Raw genomic sequence first — 21,245 nt, forward strand, 5'->3', positions numbered from 1 at the left:
AACACAAGTGAGGGGAGAAGTCTCTGTTCACCTATTATCCATACTAAATATAATGTGAAAAGAAACATCAGCCCAAGGTGAGTTTGTCACAAATTTGATCTTGACTTTAGGGATGTTGGCTACACCTGGACACAGCAGGAGCACTGAAAAGTGTGATGTGTATTACTGTAGTATATAAATATTTTTTTAATGGTATCTCTTCTTTTCTGTTTTTGTTTTCTGTTGTTGTATTTAATTTTATGGGCATTATTAAATGTTTTAAGTCAATTCAAGTCATTTTTATTTGTATATCACCTTTCACAACACACATTGGTTCAAAGCAGCTTTACAGAAGATCTGGCATTAACAATAAAATTAAACTGTAATATCTGTAATGTCTTAGATTTGTCATTGTGTAGTTTGATAAAATACAAATGTGAATTGTGATTAAAAATAAGTAATTAAATAATAATTGTATTTATAACCCCAGTGATCAAGCCGAAGGCAACTGTGGCAAGGAACACAAAACTCCATAAGATGTTGGTTAATGGAGAAAAATAACCTTGGGGGAAACCAGGCTCACTGTGGGGGCCAGTTCCCCTCTGGCTAGCATCATGAATATAATGCTAATATTACTTATGTATAGTGCAAGTCATGGTTTAAAATTATTAAACTAAGTAAGTGTTAAGGGCCAGTGTTCAAAACAGATGATCATAAAGATGCATTGTCCTTGTTAGCTGGCTGATGAAGGGTTTTGTTGGCAATTAATTGATAGTCTATGTATTCCATTTTAAGAGTGTAGTCCATCATTAGACTGAGGTGATGCAGGCAGAGATCGGTGAGGTGCTTTGCAGTTCAACCGGTCGGTAATTTCGGTGAGGTCTATCCTAAATCCAAGGTTCAGGCAATGGCATATGAAGTATCTCATGTCTTATGGTTGGAGTTGGCATCAGTTCATCCTCTGAAGTCCATTGTAATAGACTGAAGTGATGTCTGGCAGGCACCGGCTGCTATTAGTTGTCATCACTCAGAGACACGTAGCAGTGGAGTCGAGGTTGAGACAGGGAAACAAATAGAATTAATATTACCATTTATTAAATGTATTTAATTAATTACAGTAAATGTATTTCACCCATAATTTTAGATAAAACTAAATTAAATTGAATGGACAAATTGAAAATGAAGTAGAAATAATAACTAAATTAAAATTTGAAATAATAATAATTCTATCAGGAAGACTCGCAGACTTGAGTGAAATTTAAGATGACATTTATTTGATGAATATAAAACAGAAATGTAATGTCTCTCTTTGGCATAAGCCCCATCTGGTGGTCCGAGGAATTTCGGAAGGTACTCCAAACCGTCATATCCTGCCGGAGATAGGAGGCAGAGGCGAGGAGCCTGGCCCCGTGCAGGACGGGACTCGACTGGTGGTGGTGGGGTGGTGGAGGTTGCCGTGTTAGCACACTGAAACAGCAATGTGATAGATTGTGAGCAGAATTATAAAGCATTGGCTTACATGTGATTGGCTAGGAGTTACCTAGCTAATGGTGCAATGATGTATAGCTGCTAGTCTTCCCGCTAGAACTACGCTGCGCTTACATCTCTGATTGTAATGACTAACTCAGCTTTCACTTTCTTTGGTGTATGTTTGAGTTGAGGGGAAAAATCAACAAATAATAGAAAAGGTCAACAGAACACAATAAGTGTCTTCATACACCTAAAGCATATGCTTTCATTCTGAAACCACTTTGAAATTTGTTCTGCAGAATACTAATAATTTGTTTTTTGCCTTTATATTGACAAATTGTTTTTCTTAGTTGTGAAGGTTAAAATAAGCTTAAAATATTGATGTTGAGTTTACGGTTACAATTTTAATTCAGATTTATTCGGACTTGACTTGGACTCAGCCTGTTATGGACTCGGATTTGAGTCCGACTTGGCCCCTTTTGGACTCGGACTCGACGCGGACTCGACTGTTTAAAAACTCGGACTTGACTCGAGCTTGACTAAACCCAACACTATTGGCACCCCTCCGTCGCCCTTACAAAACATCTAGAGTTCTGACAAACTTGCCACAATCTTGTTGCAAATTTCCCACTCATTATTTTCACATGCAAATGAGCTTGCAATTCACCACAAATGTTTGCCAGAAGTTTGCAGCTCTTCACCGGTAGTGGTGAACCTACAGCAAACCTTTGGTGACAATGTAGATTTTGCCGCAAAGCTCATTTGCATGTGTAAATAATGAGTGGGAACTTTGTGGAAAGTTTGTGGAAAGTTTCTGCAGCAAGTTTGCCAGAACTCTCGATTTTTGAAAGGGCATTTCTCCCGGAAAATGGAGCTCAAATGTGCCCATACGTTCAACAAAAGTAACCGCTTTGGCCACTGGGGGCAGTGTTTCTAATTTGTCTAAGCACACTCCAATTTTACCCAAAGAAAAGTCAGTCTACTGTTTCTGATTTCACTCAGATCAGTCACACCAACATCCCTCTCTTTCCTTCCCTTGTTCACGGCCATATTCATCTGACAAGCACAACATCGGCAGCACAGGCTCAATACAAATCTCACTCCCACAGAAATCAATATGATGTACTGAGCCTCATAAAGAGACTGTTTGGAGAGGCAGCCACATAACAGCCTAAATCAAGAGGCATGCTGGAGCTGTCAGGCTTCAGATGAAATTGGGAAACAAGGTAGGGACAGAAAAAAAAAAACAACGCAATTCACACTGTAAACCGGAATAAACTGAATTTACTCCAGACATTTGTGGAAACCTGTTCCCTCAAATTAATAAACTAATGCAGTCTCTCAAAACACGGGTCGTCAAGTTCACCTAATGTGGTCTTCTCAAAAAGTAAACTAGTAGAGTTAACTAACTGCAAGTTGACAACTCAGATTTGTGATTAAAATACTATTTTAACTTAATAATTTCAATTGAATTACCTCAAAATTATATATACTGTATATACAAAAATCATATTATTGAATGTTCAATAGGGAAATTATGACTGGGAAATACTTGATTATCCCGAAAATTCTTAGCACACACAAAACTGCACTTGAGAAATGATTTGAATCCAATTTCTTTAGAGTTAACACTTTAAAAAAAAAAAAAAAAAAAAAAAAAACAATATTCAAAAGAGCTAAAAATGTTCATTCTTAATAACTACTATTACATGTCACCATAAGTTTTCATTCTTTGACACTCACAGTCTCAATTGTGCACTTTGAGTACATTTTGAGTTATTAACACTTTTGGGTTATTAAAATCTTAATCTGACACCTTTTGAAGCCAAAGACGTTTATTTTAATATATTTAAAGATTTCTGAGTTATAATTCCAAAATCTGTGACATTTTTAATAATGTCTAAGTAGGACCACCCTTTTTTATTGTTAATTACAACATTAGGATTTACAGTACAGAGGTTTTATACAAGTAGCATTGTGATGTTGTCCGAGCCCTTTACATTACCAAGACAAAGGAGTGTGTAGTATGTTGATTAATGTCTATTGAAAGCTAAAGCCACATCTCACAATAACCCTGTGCAGAAAAATCATCAATCTCGACAGGAAAGAGAGAATGTTTCATCTGCTTGACGTCTCGTCAGGAAACGTTGCAGGTCAGACAGTTCTTCATCCTTGTCAGGAAATGTTATACATGGAAATTCTGGCAGTGTGTAAAACTGCTGTATGTCTCTTAATAAATTATTCAAACACCTAAGTTAGCCTGTTCGGCTGTATTACAATTGAGTATTAAATTTAGTATGAATTAATCATGTCGCATACACAGCAAATTTTCCCTGAAGGATCCAAAAATGTTTTATTGACTTGAAGTAACAAATGTCATTTCTATTCTAGCTTACATGAGATATACACTTATTGTTGATGCCTTTACATTTCTCAGACAATGCTATACTCTGAACAAAAGCAAACATTATGGAGGGAGACCATCGTATCATGGCTGATCAACAGTTCATTTCATAATTTTGACCCGTGTCATTGCCGGTCGTGTCTTATCATTTATTACCGGCGTAATTTATAACTTTACCAGAGACATTCATGTATAGCCACAATGACTTTTTAATAATCTGGCCTGTTCAATAGGCCTACTGCTGAGCTAGATAAATGAAGCTGGGATCCATTAATTGAACTGACAGCAAGGAAATTGCAATTCAACATTATTTTGTTTGTTGAAGCTAAAGCTACATGACTGGTCTGCAGGCTATTGTACGAGCATAATACTGCCATCATGGCCAATAAAGGGAAAAGCCTATTAATGTGAATGGGCATTTTGTTAACGCCACGATAGCTCAAGAACGCAGGTTAAGCATGTTGAACTGGACCACACGTTGGCAATGCATTGGCCAAGCACTCGCATCTGCGTTCCCATACTTGCATGCTACGTCTCAAATCGTGTACTGTCAGAGTATGTACTGTTTTGTACTGTTTTTGATGAAGGACGCACTTCTCGGCCGGTAAAACAGGACGTACTTTAGGTATGCATGTGAGTAGTATGATCAGATTCTGGAAGTACTTCATCCGGGAATGTGGGCATTGTCCTGTGATGCAAATATATGATGCAAAAACATTAACCGCATAAATAATCTACTCTGGTTTTGTTAAACATGCACCATTAAGCACAAGGACCAACTTTCTTGGTTTATATACCACTTACAGTTGAGAAGAGCCGTCTGATTTGCAGTTCTCCACCATTTTTTAATATTCAGCGTTTTAACGTGAGGTTTCCTCAGCTCCCGAGGCATTGTGGGAAAGTACAGTGTCCATTCATCGATTCGCACTTCAGAATCACGCTGCGAATTAGAAGGTCATCCGGGTATTACTCTTCTATAAATATTTTGAGGATTCGGACATACTACTCAATTGGCATACTTTTTTGGCATTCTATATAGTAGGGGTGTATGGATAGTTCAAGGTATGTTTCGGCCTTAAGAGCTGTTCAAACCTAACGCGTTTTTGCAATCGTCTGCGCTGTTTTTCTATGTTAACATCCACTATACAGACCTCTTCTACCTTGCGTGAGTCTTACTGTATTTTTCAGCATCTTATGCAAAAGTGCAGCGTTTTTATATGCTGAATAAAAGAACTTCAAATTTAAAAAACGTGTCTCAAAACATCTGCGTTAAGCGCAAGCACAAGTTCGGTGTGAACAACTCCTTATGCTTTCAGAGTATCGTCAAAAAATCATACAAAATATTACATATATAAAAATATATAAACATCCTTAAAATAAGATATATTTACTTAAGAGGCAAAATAGCATTAATAGGCTACCTGTTTTTAGAAAATAACATCTTTAGTTTTTTTTCCCCCTTTCAGTAATTATTATAGCCTATTACATGAAAAGGTCATTAATATAATTCCCTATAGGAATTATTATTATTATTATTATTATTTTTTTTTTTTAAGAATAAATCCCAGTACATTTTGATAGATTTATGCTTAAAACAGGATTTACTTTGCCAGTGGGGTAAGTAAAATAACCATATTCTTAGGATTAATTATAGGATATATTCTTTTAGGACATAATTGATCTTGTTTGAAGGATGTTGAGATATTTTAATGAAAAACAAGACAAAATATTGATTAAGAAAATTACTGTTGTAGTACACTTTACTGTAGTGTAAGATCAAATAAATCAAAGATTGATTGAGATCTAGTGCTGAAAGGGGTTTATGGTTGTTGCATGACAACAAATCCACCTCTCAGGAAGAGACATAACATCTCATATGTGGATGTTTATTCAGACTGACTGGTGATCTTACGCTTGAATAAGATTCAGAGGTACATGCATGCATCTCCCTGTCTAAATCATTACTATCACCAATCAGAGATTAGAAGTGAATGGAATTAAACCCTTAGAATGAATCCCAGGCAAAAAGACAGTTGTTCCTCTTGGCTCCAAACTGGAATCATCAGATCAATTAAGCTGAGAGAGCAGTTTGGCTCGTGAAATTCCAGCACTGTCGTTTGAGTGCACATCGGACAGATGGAGTGTAAGAGGGTGGATGGGTTCATATCCCTTTTAATGCCCTATCAGTGACAGTGAATATGGAGGTTTCAGGGTCGAACAACGTTTAAAAAAAAAAAAAAATTTATCATCAGATGGTCTTCTGTTGCTCTCCAGACTTCTAGTAAACCATGTACTGTAGCAAAACCATTTAAAACCAGTTAATTTAAAGGATTTTTTCACCAAAAATTTTTGGTTGAATTCTTCATTTAATCAGCAAGTCTCAAGGCATTTTTAGTGGATGCATGAAATTAGTTACCCTGAAGTTCTGTCCAAGCATTAATAAACATGTTCCACTAACGTTTCACAACCAGAGAATGTTCAAATACTTTTAGTCTGAATTTTGAACATTATAGTGTCAATTCTTTTTATTTTAAACCCAAAAACCATCTTTTTGTGAAAGGTTAAAAGGTTAAAGGTTTGCTTAAAAAGTGTGTTTGCACTTAAGGACCCATTAAAAAGAATCGTTACAATCACACAGATGAAAAGAGAGGATGTGATAGTCCGCCCACTGCAACAGCAATGAATTAATCCACCTCCTCTTCTGATTGGTGAGTCAGTTTGACACACAGAAACGGATACTTGACACAAACTCAAGGTGATAAAAACGACCAAGCCACTTTTGTGCTTCATTAAAGTTGTAAAGGCAGAATAGTCACCACGCTTGATATGCTTGATTGCTCTGAGAATTAATCGTAAAAAAGGCACTCATGGCTTCACATGTAGGCACAGTCATTTGCACACGTTTAGCACACTGTAGATCATGACTGTCATAGCAAAACGTGATTCTCTCATGGGGTGGGAGTTTTTATGCAGCACACTATCAGGGTCACCATGCACTTAGAATATAAACTGAAGATGATTAAAGGGATAGTTTACCCCAAAAATGAAAATGTGATTATTATTTACTCATAAATCTCATGCTGTTCCAAACCATGATGACTTTCTTTCTTACAAAGAACACAAAAGGTTATTTTTATAAAGAATATTTTTGCCACTCTTTTCCATATAATGAAAATAAATGGTGACTGGGGCTGTCAAGCTTTACAATAATATAAAAGCACCATAAAAGTAGTCCATACTACTTGTGTGCTACGTTTCTGAAGTCTTCTGAAGCCATACGATAACTTTGTGTGAGAAATTTAAGCTGTTATTTACTGAAAATCTTGACATCTGCCCTAGCTTGGTGCATACATGAATCGTCACAAAATGCTTTTTTTTAGTCTGATCTTTTAATAAATTGATTGGTCCAGTTTACAAACCAGTCTGAATGATTAATTCATCTTGTATTCAACTCACTGACTTGATTAAACCTTCACAGTGGGGGAGCAGAAGATTATCAGTGAATAACAACTTCAGTTTGTTCCTCACACAAAGCTATTGTATGACTTCAGAAGACTTGGAATATAGCGCACAAGTTATATGGACCACTTTTATTTTATGTGATCAAGTTTTTAGTAATGTTTGGACCGCTTTTGGAGAGCTACAGTCCCCATTCACTTTTGTTTTATAAAAAAGAGTGGCCTGTGTTTTCATCATCTTTTGTGTTCCACAGAAGAAAGAAAGTCATATGGGTTTGGACCATTAGTAAAATGAGGGTGAGTAAATGATGACAGAATTTTCATTTTTGGGGGAACTATTCCTTTAGTTTCGTTGAGCTGTTTTTGAACTGCATTAATGCAAGACAATGGGTGTCCATTTCTCTTCTGCATCTAAGACAGCATGTTCTGTTTTCTAAAGAGAGTATTCTTTGCCTCTTAAAACTGGAACACAACACAGCTGGGTGTCCTGGAGGCTGGACCAACATGCCAAAATAAAGCATACATCACACACACACACACACACACACACACACACACACACACACACGTGTGTCTTTTTGTTGTCATGTCACTAATCACCATATGTACTTCAGATTACACCTTAAATTTTATGTGATGGCTGGCCTACCTACCACAAATATTCTGGTTAGAATATTAAAACAGTAAGAAAGAAAAATCACATGACATCGCTTTAATATCTCAATTGTTTCTCCTTGACAGCAATTGTTAAATGGAGAGCAAATCAAGACTTTTACTTCACAGATTTTTCTCCTGAGAGTAAGACCCTTGTAATCGCATACATGCCTCTCCTCCAGAGTTTCAGAAGAGATATCAACAGTGTCACAAACTGGGCACAGATTTGTCTGCAATTAAAAATCAGAGATTTAAATACTCAACTTACACTCAAACATTTCTCATCAAATTCTTACAAGACCAAAATATCATATCTATGTTATTCACATTGATTTTAAATGTCAATATATAACAATAGTCTCATTTGTGTCATTTATTTCTCTTTAGGGATTTTAGTAGAAACTTCTGAGACAAAGTAGAATGAAATACACTGCAAACATTATTATCTCCATTAAGTCAGTGAATTTGCAATAAGGCAGAAACAGCTTGGGCACATAAGATGGATAGTTCACCCATAAAATGAAAATAAATAAATAAAAAAATCATAATTTAATCACCCTTATGTTGTTCCAAACCCAAATACATGCTTTCTTCCGTGGAACACAAAAGTTGCTTTTTGACCATTCTTTTCCATTAATCAAAGTGAATGGGGACTGTAGCTGCCAAGCTCCAAAATAGCAACACACACACACACACACACACACACCATAAAAGCATCATAAAAGTGGTCAGTACAACTTGTTTGAAATGCAAAATTTTGCAACAACATTTTCCTCTGAAAAGCCTCAAACCTGACCCTGCTAAAAACAATCCAAATAGCCAGCTAAAATTACTAGTTAAAACTTATTTATGAAACTTATTTAGTGTAAGGTGTACTGGGGACTTTAAAGCTGGTTTTAGCTGGTCACCTTATCCAGCTAGTGTAAGTAGAAAACCAACACTGCCCATCTAAAACCAGTTACCCTTCATGTGGAGCTAGCTGTTATTTTGTTAAACCAAGAGGGGACTCTTAGCCACTTGTTGCCATCCGCCGGTCCGTGCATTGCTGACGGCACGTGACTGCACTAATGGAGAGCCAGGAGCATTTTTTGCAGACGGTAAGATGAGGGAGAGACGAGTTAAAAATAAACTGATTGCCTTAGGGGGCTTTTTTCCACAGTCTCTCCGTGCGATACTGTCAGAAAGTGTTTGCATTGCTTTGCCTCACAGAAAGATATGTTTTGATTATGCATCACACAGCTGTGTGTTTCCAATGATGTAGCCATGCACTCCCTTTTCAATTTCCAAACATTATAGTTTCCCAAATTATGCGGTAATGGATAGCGAAAAGCTTTCGAAAAGCTCTATTTTCGGATGAGGAAAACGCTGTTCTAGTGTGGATGAAAGGTGTAAACATAGCAAAATTAAAGTGTTTTCCAATGAAAACGTATTAGTGTTAACGTGGCTGTGACAAGGAGGAGGGTGTGGCCGGGCCGTGATGGAGCACGGCCGGCGCTGAATCAGCAGATCAGCGGGAGAGCGAGATAAGGGGGAGCCAGAAACGCCAGTTCGGGAGAGAGAGAGACGCACACCACCACGCTGCATGTGTGTCTGTGTTTATGTTTGTTTTATCTTAAGTTTTTCATTAAACTTTTATATTGACTGTTCAGCCAGTTCCCGCCTCCTCCTTGTCCGACCTTGAACTGTTACAGTGGCCTTAATCATACAAATAACTGTCATGGTATGACGTTTCAGGGGGAGTTAATGTGAGTTAATCTTGATAACAGGTATAATAATGTACTTTCCATACTGTCCATAATTACTTTTAAATACACGTTCTTGGTCCTATTTTACATGATTCATTGGTGCATGTTACACCAAAGACAAAATGTTGGTCTTCGTGATCTTTCAGCAAAATGTATTAACTTGCGCTGCCCCTGAACCGACTTTCCTTTTCGGCTGATGCAACCTGGTCTCATCATAAGTCGTAATAATAGTACGAGATGATGAAATTGTCAGAAATCATACGAGTTGGTTTTTAAAAAAGGTATGACTTCTACTCCCATTGAACAAAATAAACAAATCAACACACAATGTTATTACGACTTCTCTTAAGCTTAACCCCAAACCTAAACCTACCCATGAAGTCTAAACCTTTACCCAAACCCTAAACCTAACAAAGTGTTGTAGGAGGCTAGCTCAAATTTGAATCCTGTATTGTATTGATTTGGTATTGTATCAATTTAATATTCTGTTTGTTAATTCGTTGGTGTCTTTGAAGAAAAGTCGTACAATTTCACCATCTTGTACGAATTACTGCGAGTTGTCATGAAACTGTGTTGGCTGATTTCATCAGGCACCCTTATTTTTCATCCCCTCACCTCCAAACACCAGGCTCCATTTTGGTATGTAACGCCCACTTTTCACGAACCAACCAGATCCTGATGGTTAACATCATGTACCACCCAAATTTTTTTCTCATTGAATATTCTCTTTCACTCTCAAAGACATCAGATTATGGAAGTAAAATGGGTTTTGAATGTTGTTTCATGTTGAATTTAACACACATCTATGAGGATTTGAATTTTGGACCAATGAGATTTTACATGGGTGGGACTACCCAGCACAACATCACTGAAACAGAAACCAAACAACCTACAAAATGTTGCTTTATCACATTGTATGTAGTTAGGACACATACAAGAGCTTGGAGGATTCTACTAAATGAATTTAACAGAATTAATCAACATGCTGAAATACGAATGCTACAGATGAATTATAAATAAGCCACGTTTCAGGATTAAAGAAGTTGTCCTCATGTTTTCATGGTGCAAATGCTGCCTTCACAGTTTCTCTTTCAGTGGTCTGTGTTGTCAAAAGCATTTGCACACCTTACTGAAAGAGTCATTTCAAACCACTGAGCGTAATTAGAGGGGACTGTGAAAACATCAAGGCCAACATGGCCGACTGTCACCATAGCAACCCTTCAAGGTTTAAAAAAAAAAAAAAAAAAATCACAGTCACAGTCAGCTGATGAGATATGCTGTGATTAAGCATGTGTTTTGTGCATGGTCTTTCTCTCGTCCAAAGAACGGTTCATCGTGCGGAATGCACGGGGGATGCTTCTTGTCGAGACCTGAGGGGGCTGAAATGTAAAGGGAGGACGTAATCTGTAAATTTGAGCTGGAAGAGCAGGACAACCTCCCCTCCCTCCTTGTCGTCGAGAGTGACCTTACACTGTTGAGTAAAGTGAACATTTCCATGGGCTTGATTAAGGGCACATACTGTATACTTCAAGGCACATTCAGATATTCCAGCACAATCTTTGCCTCGTCGCCTCCACTAGAGCAAAAGAGAGTTGGAAATGGACAGGGCCCATCAAGCGAAGTGCCGTGAGTACCTGTGCTATTGAGGCCTGGCAGCAAAAATAAAATAAAATTCACTTTTATCACTCTAGGCACAAAGCCATCGACATGCCTCATTTAATGCTGCTGCAAAGTTATAAAAGTGCTGCTTCCTTTGCAGACATTTATGTTTAACTCTCTCTCTATATTGCGATGATCTCTCTGCAAAATACATTTTAGTGATCGGCCCCTGGGCATGGTGCAAAGCTCACTTTGCAAACTTTTTCTTTTTGCTTTTTCAGATTTATGAAGATGTGTTGAATGCACTGTTTGGCCTAAGGATTTTATCGTTAAGAAACTGTTACAAAGACAAAAACAGAGACATTATCAGAGGATGAAACAGACTATTTATGCACCATTAAAGTGACAGTTCAAAAACACAAAAAAGGAGATGTTAGGTAGGAATGGCAGCCTCAGTCACCCTTCTATTTTCAATGTTTGGAAATAAAGATGTAATGAAAATGAATGGTGACAGACTAACATGCTGCCTAACATTATTTTTGTGTTCCACTAAAGAAAGTAAGTCATTGGGGTTTGAAACAACATAATGGTCCATTTTTTAATGGATGGTTGCATCCCTTTTAAAAACTAAAAATACAAAATGAAATAAGTGCCAGAGTGTGGCATCAGTCCGGTTCAAGCTCGAAGTCAGGCAGGCCAAAATTTGAAAAGACCGCATTAATCTGTGGAGTTCTCACTTAAGAGTCAGCTCCACACATGTTCAGATTTCGCCCTCCTTTTGTCCTGATTACCGTGGGTCCAACTCGCAAAGCAGGCCAGAGATGTAAAGATGTGACCTACTTAACGGTATGAGTTCGAGACAGAGCAAATATAGTAGCGGGCAGCTTGCTGTTATGCTTGATTGTGACTGAGTCATGATCTGGAATTGGAGCAATTAAAGCGAGAACAAATAAGACAACAGGCAAATAATGTTTTGGCCTAAAAATCACATCCAGCACAGATTTTTGGACAGTTTACGTTGTTTGCTGATTTCTATAATCACTTACGTGCAGTGTAAGTACAGAGTACTCATAACATTACCAGTGTAGGGGTAATGCGATTACAAAGTAATCAGTTATTGTAATCTAACAACACATTCACGCATCAAATTGACATATTGCTACTGAATGTTCTGGTCTCCTGAAATCGACCCCATTCTGCCAAATTACTGACAAGCACAATGTCCCATCAGATATTTTTGCATCAAAATGTGCTTGTAATGTATAGGACTTTCCCCTAGCAGCCTTTGGGGGTCTCGAGAGGTGTGACTTTTTCTTTTGAAATTCTTGTGTATTGTCCTAGTTTGTCTTTGTTCCTGGTTCCCTCCCTGATTGTTTCCCAGATGTGTCTTGTTACTAGTCTTGTTAGTCCCTCTGTGTTTTAGTCAGTTCTTGTCCTTTGTAGGCTGTAGTGTTGGTTTGGTTTAGTGTTGATTTCCTGTGTTTTGTTTGAGTTTCCATTAAAGCTGCACATAACTTCTCATTTTCACTTCTCCAGACTCCATACATTACAGAAGAACTGTCCTCACCATGGATCTAGCAGCCATATAACTTCTATCTCTCCAGCGGAGCACCGATTTTGTCGAGAAATAGGCCTACATGGCAGAGTTTTGGGTCTTAGACAGTATGGTGAATTAGGGAAACGTTGAAATTAAGGACATTTTTTGTTTTAGCCTCAATGAGCCGATCAAGTCTTGTCTGCCAGGAGGCAGGTGTAAAATGTCCTTATTTGAATACACTGACTTTGCGCTAAGGCTTAGTTTCCCTCCTTACACCATGGAATAAAGCATTACCTCCATTGTTCCACCCAGCGCTCTCACGTCAAAGGCAGCGGGATCTAGGAGGAAGACGAGGAGAATAAGACTGCTCCCTGCTCCGGTGGTCCCTGCAAAAAACATAGTTATAGTAATGTTCATTCTATGAGACTAGGTTGCTTAATCTAATTACCTTTTCCTCAAAAATTAGTGTAACATATTACATTTTAAATTCTTGTAATGAGATTACTGACTTTCAATTACATTATATTCCAATAGCTTTGTGTTTATATTTCTAAAATAATGTTATCTATGTGGTAAATATATTATTTATTTACAAATTTAGTTAAATATTTAGTAATCTGTAATGGATTACTTTGAGTAACTCACCCCAACACTGAACACTACACATTTTGAATGTCTCCCTAATCTAACACACCTGATTCATCTCATCAGCTCATTAGTACAGGCGCCATGACCGGAGTTGTGGGGAGTCGGGAGTACTGCAGGACAAGAAGGACCAACAACACAGACTTTTCCTTCTTAGTGAATTCCCCTCTGAGTGCATAACACTGAATATTCAGAGTGGCAAGCTGTGCTCCCTCACAAACTGCTGATAACCCAGGGCTGAAGATCGAAGAGACTTTCAAGCGAGAGCCAAGCATTATGGGATGGCAGGAAACAGTGGCAATGACTGATAACAGATGAAGTGATTACTGGGCCTCTCTGACAGACTGAGATAAGAAAGAGAGAGAAAGAGCGTAAAAGTGAAAATGTGGAAAAGTGGTCCTCTCCAGGTGAGCTCCCATTCTAGGGCATCTTGCTAATTAAACCTGCTCTGTTGTTCCACAACCTCAGGGAATCAATGTACAAATTTGTGTTGAAAAATCATTTGCAGCGGTTCATTGGCTCGTCTATTTGTCTTTCCACTGTGTAACATTCTACTTTCCATCTCAGTAAACATACTGAACAAAACGTAGAAAGAGTTAACTCGCAGGGTCAGAATAAATAAATACTCTTTCTCTCAACTGCTAATGGCTGGCGAATTGAGAAAATCTATTGGCCATAAATATTTTTTTACTAGTCATTAAACTGTATTTGCAGTATTTTATTTTGTAAATAAGTTTTTACTTGCATTAGGCAATTGTTAAGTTTAGAACCTGTCAAGTCTATCATCAGCTATGTGTCCAACTATTGAATTTAATGTATGCTAAATAATTCAGAAAAATAAAATTGCGAATCAAGCAGTGTTTCCGTCCCATGTGTTTAGAGAACAAAATCGTCACTTCTTGGGAAATTGGTGCAAAATAGAAAATGGAATTTGAAGCCAATTTGGCTCTTTTACTAAATATAAGAAATGACTTGCGGTTTAGAGTACCCAGACAAATGCTAGCTTCAGCATGCTTGAACATTGCCTTTATGTCTGGGAGCGAAAGCGTGTTCTGAGAGGTAATAGTAGCCAATCATTTTGATGACAGGCTTTGGCTCAGGCATTTCAGAATAACCAGAGCAGATTTGAGATACTATGTTTTGATATAGATGATATTCTAAGAGTGAATTTTGTATTCACAAGGCTTGTTGAGGCAAAGTCGCATGATTTTTTAAAAATGTTTTATGTGCATTCGTTGCACACCTTAAGCAAGAGCTTTTTAAGCGCATTTTGGAAACTTTATTTGCATCTTGGTGTTTCCATCCAGCATTTTTTAAATGGATTCTAATGGGACTAAATGGATTCACTTGGTGCGGTCCAGTGTGTTTGCACAGGTACTGGTGTGCACTGTGCGATCCAGTTTCATCTCTTCTTTAGAGTGTTTGGCTTCCCATACAACTCATAACTAAATAAAATAGGTAGCATGACTATGATGAAGGGTTATTGTAATAGGTAATTTGACATGCAGATGCCAGGAACTTCAATATTTCTTCAATAATCAACTAAATATACTGTAATATGAATTGCTCTTGTTATAAGATAGATAAAGATATTTAAAACTATTTAAAAGTTATTATTATATTTAAAAGTGGCCCAAACTTGATGCCAAATCTAATCTGTGCCAGATGTCTGTTAAAAAAGATTTAGTTGGCAGAGTAAATCCTTCAAAGAGCTGACCAGTGTGTGTTGGCATGCATCAAGAGAGTCTGCAGGCAAATGTGCACGGAATATGCACGGCTATCACCAAATTCCCAGATAGAACATTTGTTCTGACAATGCTGTACGGTTATCCTGCAGTTACAAAGCCAATTCTCAGCATGTTGATTATGGAGCTCAAGTATCCAGAGTCGACACCACTTTGTTTCAGCATGTGTTGTTTTCTTTTGGGCTGTCAGCTCTTGAGCGGCAAGCCTGTTGTCTTTATTGGGATTTCAGAGTGCTAATTGGCCATGCAAATGTTGCCATGAGTGGGTAATGAAGAGAATGGGGGTTGCTGGGGTTTAGACAGCTGTTGAAGGGGAAGAAGAGGGTGAGGGTAAGAAAGACGAGGATGTGGGCCGAGACAAAAGCTTGCCACACTCTCCGCAGCCTGTTGAGTGAGATAAGTATAACTACAATTCGAGGAGGCGCTGATTCTCCGCCTACAGAACCTCAATGCCATTTTGTCATTTTTGTGCCACACATGTATAATGCACATAAATATTGTGTATATGCTGCATGCATGTGCATGGATTGAGGTCATATGGTTTTGTTTTCACTTCTTTGCTAACTGGTAGTATTGCCGTTGCAACACCAGCAAACTGAGCTAACCAAATGCTGTGTTGGAGTTCAGCTATGCTGGGAGCTATGCAAAAGAAAGCAAAAAAGCTAATTACAATGCAGTGCAGGAAAAGAACTTTACTGTAATGTCCATGGATTTAAGTCAGGGTAGTCTGCATATTTAATTTGACGTAAATGAAAACAAGGCTGTGATCGATAGACAGACAGTTTGTGCCATAGGTGAAAAGAATAGCATGTTCAATGCAAGTTCAACTCAATCAACAGCATTTGTGGCATAATGTTGATTACCACAAAAATAGTTTTGACTTGTCCCTCGTTTCTTTTTTTTTCCTTCTTTTTTTTTTTTAAACATTAACGTCTTGTGGCTAAACTTTTACAATTTGTGTGTAATTTAATGGAATAGTTCACCCAAAAATGAAAATTCTCTCATCATTTACTCACCCTCATGCAATCCCAGATGTGAATGACTTTCTTACATCTGCAGAACACAAATTATGATTTTTAGAAGAAGGTCCATACAATGCAAGTGAATGGGTGCCAAAATTGTGATGCTCCAAAAATCACATAAGTCAACATAAAAATAATCCATATGACACCAGTGTTTTAATACATATCTTCAGAAGTGATATGATAGGTGTGTGTGTGTGTGTGAAACTGATCAATGTTTTTGCTTGAAATTTTTCTCCCTGCACAGTATGTGCGATATGCATGAAGAATGTGAATCACCAAAAACACAAGAAAAAAAATGTGAAAGTCAAAGTGTAGACTGACTGAGCAGGGAGGAGAATTTATAGTAAAAAGGACTTAAATATTGATCTGTTTCTCATGCACACCTATCATTTCACTTCTGAACATATGGATTAAACCACTGGAGTCATATGGATTAAATTTATGCTGATTTATGTGATTATTTTTTTTTTTTTTTTTGGAGCTTCAAAATTTTGGCACCCATTCACTTGCATTGTATGGACCAAAAGAGCTGAAAATTCTTCTAAAAATCTTCATTTGTGTTCAGCAGATGATAGAAAGTCATACACATCTGGGATGGCATAAGGCACAAACCAAACCTTGATAGAAAGGAGTTTTTCTTTTTCATACTGCTTTGTGTGTGTGTGTGTGTGTGTGTGTAATATTTCATATTTGATGGGTTCTTGATTTGGGGCAAGCTTTCAAAGTAAAATGTGGTTGTGTTGGATAACTCATTATAGTTGAGGGTGAGTAATTCAGTATAAATACAGAAATGATTTTACAGCTTTTCCTCATTGCACTTTCCATTTGTTGATGTGCGATAGGACTCATTGCACTCTCTTAGAAACAGCAAAGCTCAATTCCATGTGTTTGTTTTGGAAATGTGAGCTGCCATCCATACATCCAATTAAAATGAACAAATTCAATTTCAGCGCTTCCACAGAAATCATCTTCATACTGATTAACATTCAGATGTTTCTCTATCTCTTCTATAAGTCTTTTCACTGCTGTGGTTTCATATCTGATTGGGTGAGATGGGGGTGAGATTCAGTTTGTGGGTGTCACAGAGGCTGATGTGTGGTGTAAGATTGGTGGTATATAGAAAAGTACTCCCAACATTTTTTTGTCTGATGTCCTCCCATCAGCAAGGCTCAAAAACCCATCAACACCAGACCAAAAATGTATCATATATTTATCATATTAAACATAAATTGCCATTATTAATAAAGTGGTAATTGTAAGAATGATTCACACTGTGGCCAACAACGCAGCGCATGCGATTCAACTGTTCTGATCTGTCTGCTCACAAGGACAGGTTTTGTGAAATGACACATGGCTACAAAGAAAATGAATTGAGTACACACATGCTTTTCTTAGGAGAGTAATCTTATTGTTTGTTATGCCAGAAACTAGCAGAATAATGTACTGCTCAGTACATTATAATCAGTGCAGAGAACAATCACACATGCACTGATTTGTGCACAGATTGACTTGCGTTCTCTTGAGTGTGTCCAAATTTAGAAATAGGTCGGGGTCCTTTGAAGCCTAAATTATTGCTCAGAATATTTGTTTTCAAAAACAAACCCAGTTTAAGACCATTAAAGCACATTTACATGGCGGAACCTTCCAGGATTATGTCACCCACGCATGCTTATGTGTTGCCAGGGTAATGTAGATGATTAAGCCTGTATCTGATGTGAACTTTGCTCATTACAATTTAAATAGGCATTAAAAAAAAAAAAAGATGTTATGATATATACATTTAAACAAGACATGGCTGTCACAATACAGGATATATACAGGATGTGGGTGTTTCTTCAACTTCAGGGACTTTAGCATTGTGGACCTCTAAAGTAAAGTCTTATTAAAACATTTTTCACACTATCACTAGTTCTTCTAATTTGTCAATGTCCAAAGCACAGTGTCCAACAGTGTGTGTACATGCATCACAGGAGATTTGTCATAAAAATTCCCACCACAATGTCGTTTCCACCACATCTAAAATTCTTTATTGTGTTTAATAGAATTTTGTGGTAGAAATGATGATGGAAATGACATTTTCAACACGTTTAAAAAACTCCTTTGTCTTGCTAAGGCTAATGCTCTTCAAGTGCTTTCGGAATTATCATAATTACGAGTTTCCTACTCAGAAGCTGCACATGAATACCCTCTTAAGTCGTAATTACGACTGAGATACTCTGAGATAATATTTGATTCCCGAGTTTCCGAGTTGGGAGGAGGCGTGAACATTCAGTATGGTGGAGGAGAGTACAGTTTAAATACTGAATGATGGTTTTATTCATTTTTCTAAATGAAGCTCCCATATTATCGCTTGCTGTTCTAGTCATATATATTATACATCAGTATTTGATGCTTACAGTACATTTTTACACATAGAAAATGGCATGTATTTGACAAATTTCCATCATCGTCAGCCACTTGGCTAGCATGTGTTACAGTGTCAAAATAAGAGTTCTCCAAGAAAAATGCATGAATGAACCTGGCATCTTCCATGTTTTTGACAAAAAGCACTTGCTAGGCTGGATATACAAATTATGCTAGACATTTTCTCATTAGCTTTTTATTAAATGTCTTGTTTGAAATGTGATCTTGTGCGACCTTACTTTAAAATAAATGCTGTTTTATCATCTAATGCAATGACATCCATATATATTTAATTGGGGCTTTAGTGCTTTTGGGAGCCTCTGTATATTCTTGTGTTGTCATTGACAGCTCAGATTAACATGCTCCTCCTGAACTTCTATTAGGAACTCCATTTACATAACACAAGAAGATATGATGCATTTCAAATATTATTAGCATTTTGGGGATGTTCGAATCGACTCCTTGGTACTTTTTGGATATGCCAGTTGCTTACTGGCAATGTCACAAATCAGCTCTCTTGTTCTGAAAGGTTAACGGCAAGTCATGTATATAAATATATACATATATATGAGAGAAAGAGAAAGAGAGACAGCACTCTGCAGCAGATCTGGCAGTCTTCCAAGGGCACCGTTACATTCAGTGAACATACAAAATAGTGGTCAGCTAAATAACATTTCCCTTCATGAGCAGTAGGCCTTAGGAAAGAAAGAGAGAATTCGAGAGAAAGAGAGAGTGAGACAGCCACACTGCGGTAGCAACCTGCCAACGTGAGATGCATGCAGCAGAACTGACCTGAGGTGAAGCTCAGCTATGTTGTGAGAGGTCAGGGTTGTCCTCTTCTCTGCTCACCATCAGACCAACACTACCTGCCCTCCCTGGACGATGTCTCCGGAGACATTTTTTTCACCCTTCCAAACTCCTCACAATCCTTTCGATTATATTTTCTCTCTCTCTCTCTCTCTCTCTGCAAATACAAAGCTCTTCACCAGCTGTGAGAGATTAATCATTTCTGCAAAAGCCAAAGCTATAGGGACTTGTAAAAGTAATCATTATTTTTCAAACCTGAGTGATTGTATTGTTTGAATTTTATAGGCATAGTTCACCCGAAAATGAAAAAAATGATGTCATATTTTATTTACCCTCATGTTATTCCAAACCAATATGAACACAAAAGAAGATATTTAGTCAAATATCTAAGCTGCACCCATATTTGCACCCATATTTAAATACTAACATACAGTATATGGGCATCACTGCAGTGTGTTTATTGTGTTTATTTCGAGTCCCAGAGACACAATACATTACCCTACCACTAAACCTAACCCTAAACTTACCTTAGAAAATTAACCTTGGATTTACTACAGTAACCATATTTCACCATGATATTTTTTACTTTACACGCCATGCACTGTAGCGACACCTATTGTCCAGTTTGTCATATATTCCTGTGGTTTCACCAGACTATTGAGGTGCAAATAGCTGCACTGTGTGGCAGATGCTATTTATACCAGGGTGCAAATAGTCACTCCTCATAAGAAAAGTGAAGGGTGACCACAGCTGTAAAGCAAGATTTACAGTGATTAACAGCATAGATCATGGTCTGTTTCTTACACTAAGCTATCGTATGGGTTCAGAAGGTTTGGAATATTGTGCACGAGTCATATAGACTAATTTGCTTTATGGAGCTTGACAGTGACATGAGAAAATGATTACAGAATTTTTCATTTTTAACTGAACTATTCCTTTAAACACAACACAAATCAAATTTAAGGCACTGACAAGGAGAAAAATTATGAAAAATGCATGTATCGTTATTCAGGGAAAACACTGAACTTGGCAGCTGAGGATTTCAAGAAACTTACTTAATCTTTTCGTTTGCCTCGGTTGGAATTTTAAAACAAGTGCCAAAGCATGGAGAGGCTTTGGAGAGAGAAACCGTTTCTGGTTAACGGGTATGTTCCCACTCTGTGAAGAATATGGCTGGAGAGAAGGTCATAAGTAGACAGTGAACGCTGCCTGACACAAACACAGCCAAACTGGAGTGTGTGTACGGGGTTGTCTTGGAACGAAAAACACCCTCACACCTAAATCATCAACATGAAGTTCAAATTCAAAGTGACTGGGTTGGAAGATCTTTAGGGCTTTGTATTCTAAGTTAATGACACTTCTGTGCTTTTCAAAGAAGCTCTCATGTCATTCAGGGCTACCGATGCAGACGCTGTCATCTTTGGTCTGTTTTTGAAATCTGACGTGAATTTTGCTTCAGTGAATTGCTTCATCCTCTAAAAATATATCAATACAGTATTTGTGCAAAGATGCAGGGTTTTGCCTCTTCTGAAGACATGACTATTAAAGAGGTTTAATAATAAAGAATATCATTTCCCCTAATCTTTCAAAATAAAAGTTCCTCCTACTCTGTATGTCTGCAGTAAATTAATTCAAAGCTCACTCTCCTGTCCACCCAGTCACAGTGAATTAATAAAGACGAAATAGGATAGATAGTATTCTTAAACATTAGAAGAAGAAATAAATATTATTCCAGTTGGTGTATATAACTAACAATAAGGGTAATGTACTGGGG

The 21,245-nt window shown here is 37.5% G+C and overlaps 1 long non-coding RNA gene across 1 annotated transcript; it reads right to left on the reverse strand.

Annotated features, from left to right (window-relative positions):
* Positions 1 to 281: 281 nt before the first annotated feature.
* On the reverse strand, positions 282 to 19,584 carry LOC127436681 (uncharacterized). The gene is made up of 3 exons (XR_007896448.1): positions 19,457 to 19,584; positions 13,141 to 13,232; positions 282 to 1,446 (listed from the first exon to the last, which is right to left on the reverse strand). It is a non-coding gene; the product is annotated as an uncharacterized LOC127436681 (long non-coding RNA).
* Positions 19,585 to 21,245: the final 1,661 nt, after the last annotated feature.

This window comes from Myxocyprinus asiaticus, chromosome 47 (genome assembly GCF_019703515.2).
Source record: "Myxocyprinus asiaticus isolate MX2 ecotype Aquarium Trade chromosome 47, UBuf_Myxa_2, whole genome shotgun sequence".
Taxonomy (NCBI): Eukaryota; Metazoa; Chordata; class Actinopteri; order Cypriniformes; family Catostomidae; genus Myxocyprinus; species Myxocyprinus asiaticus.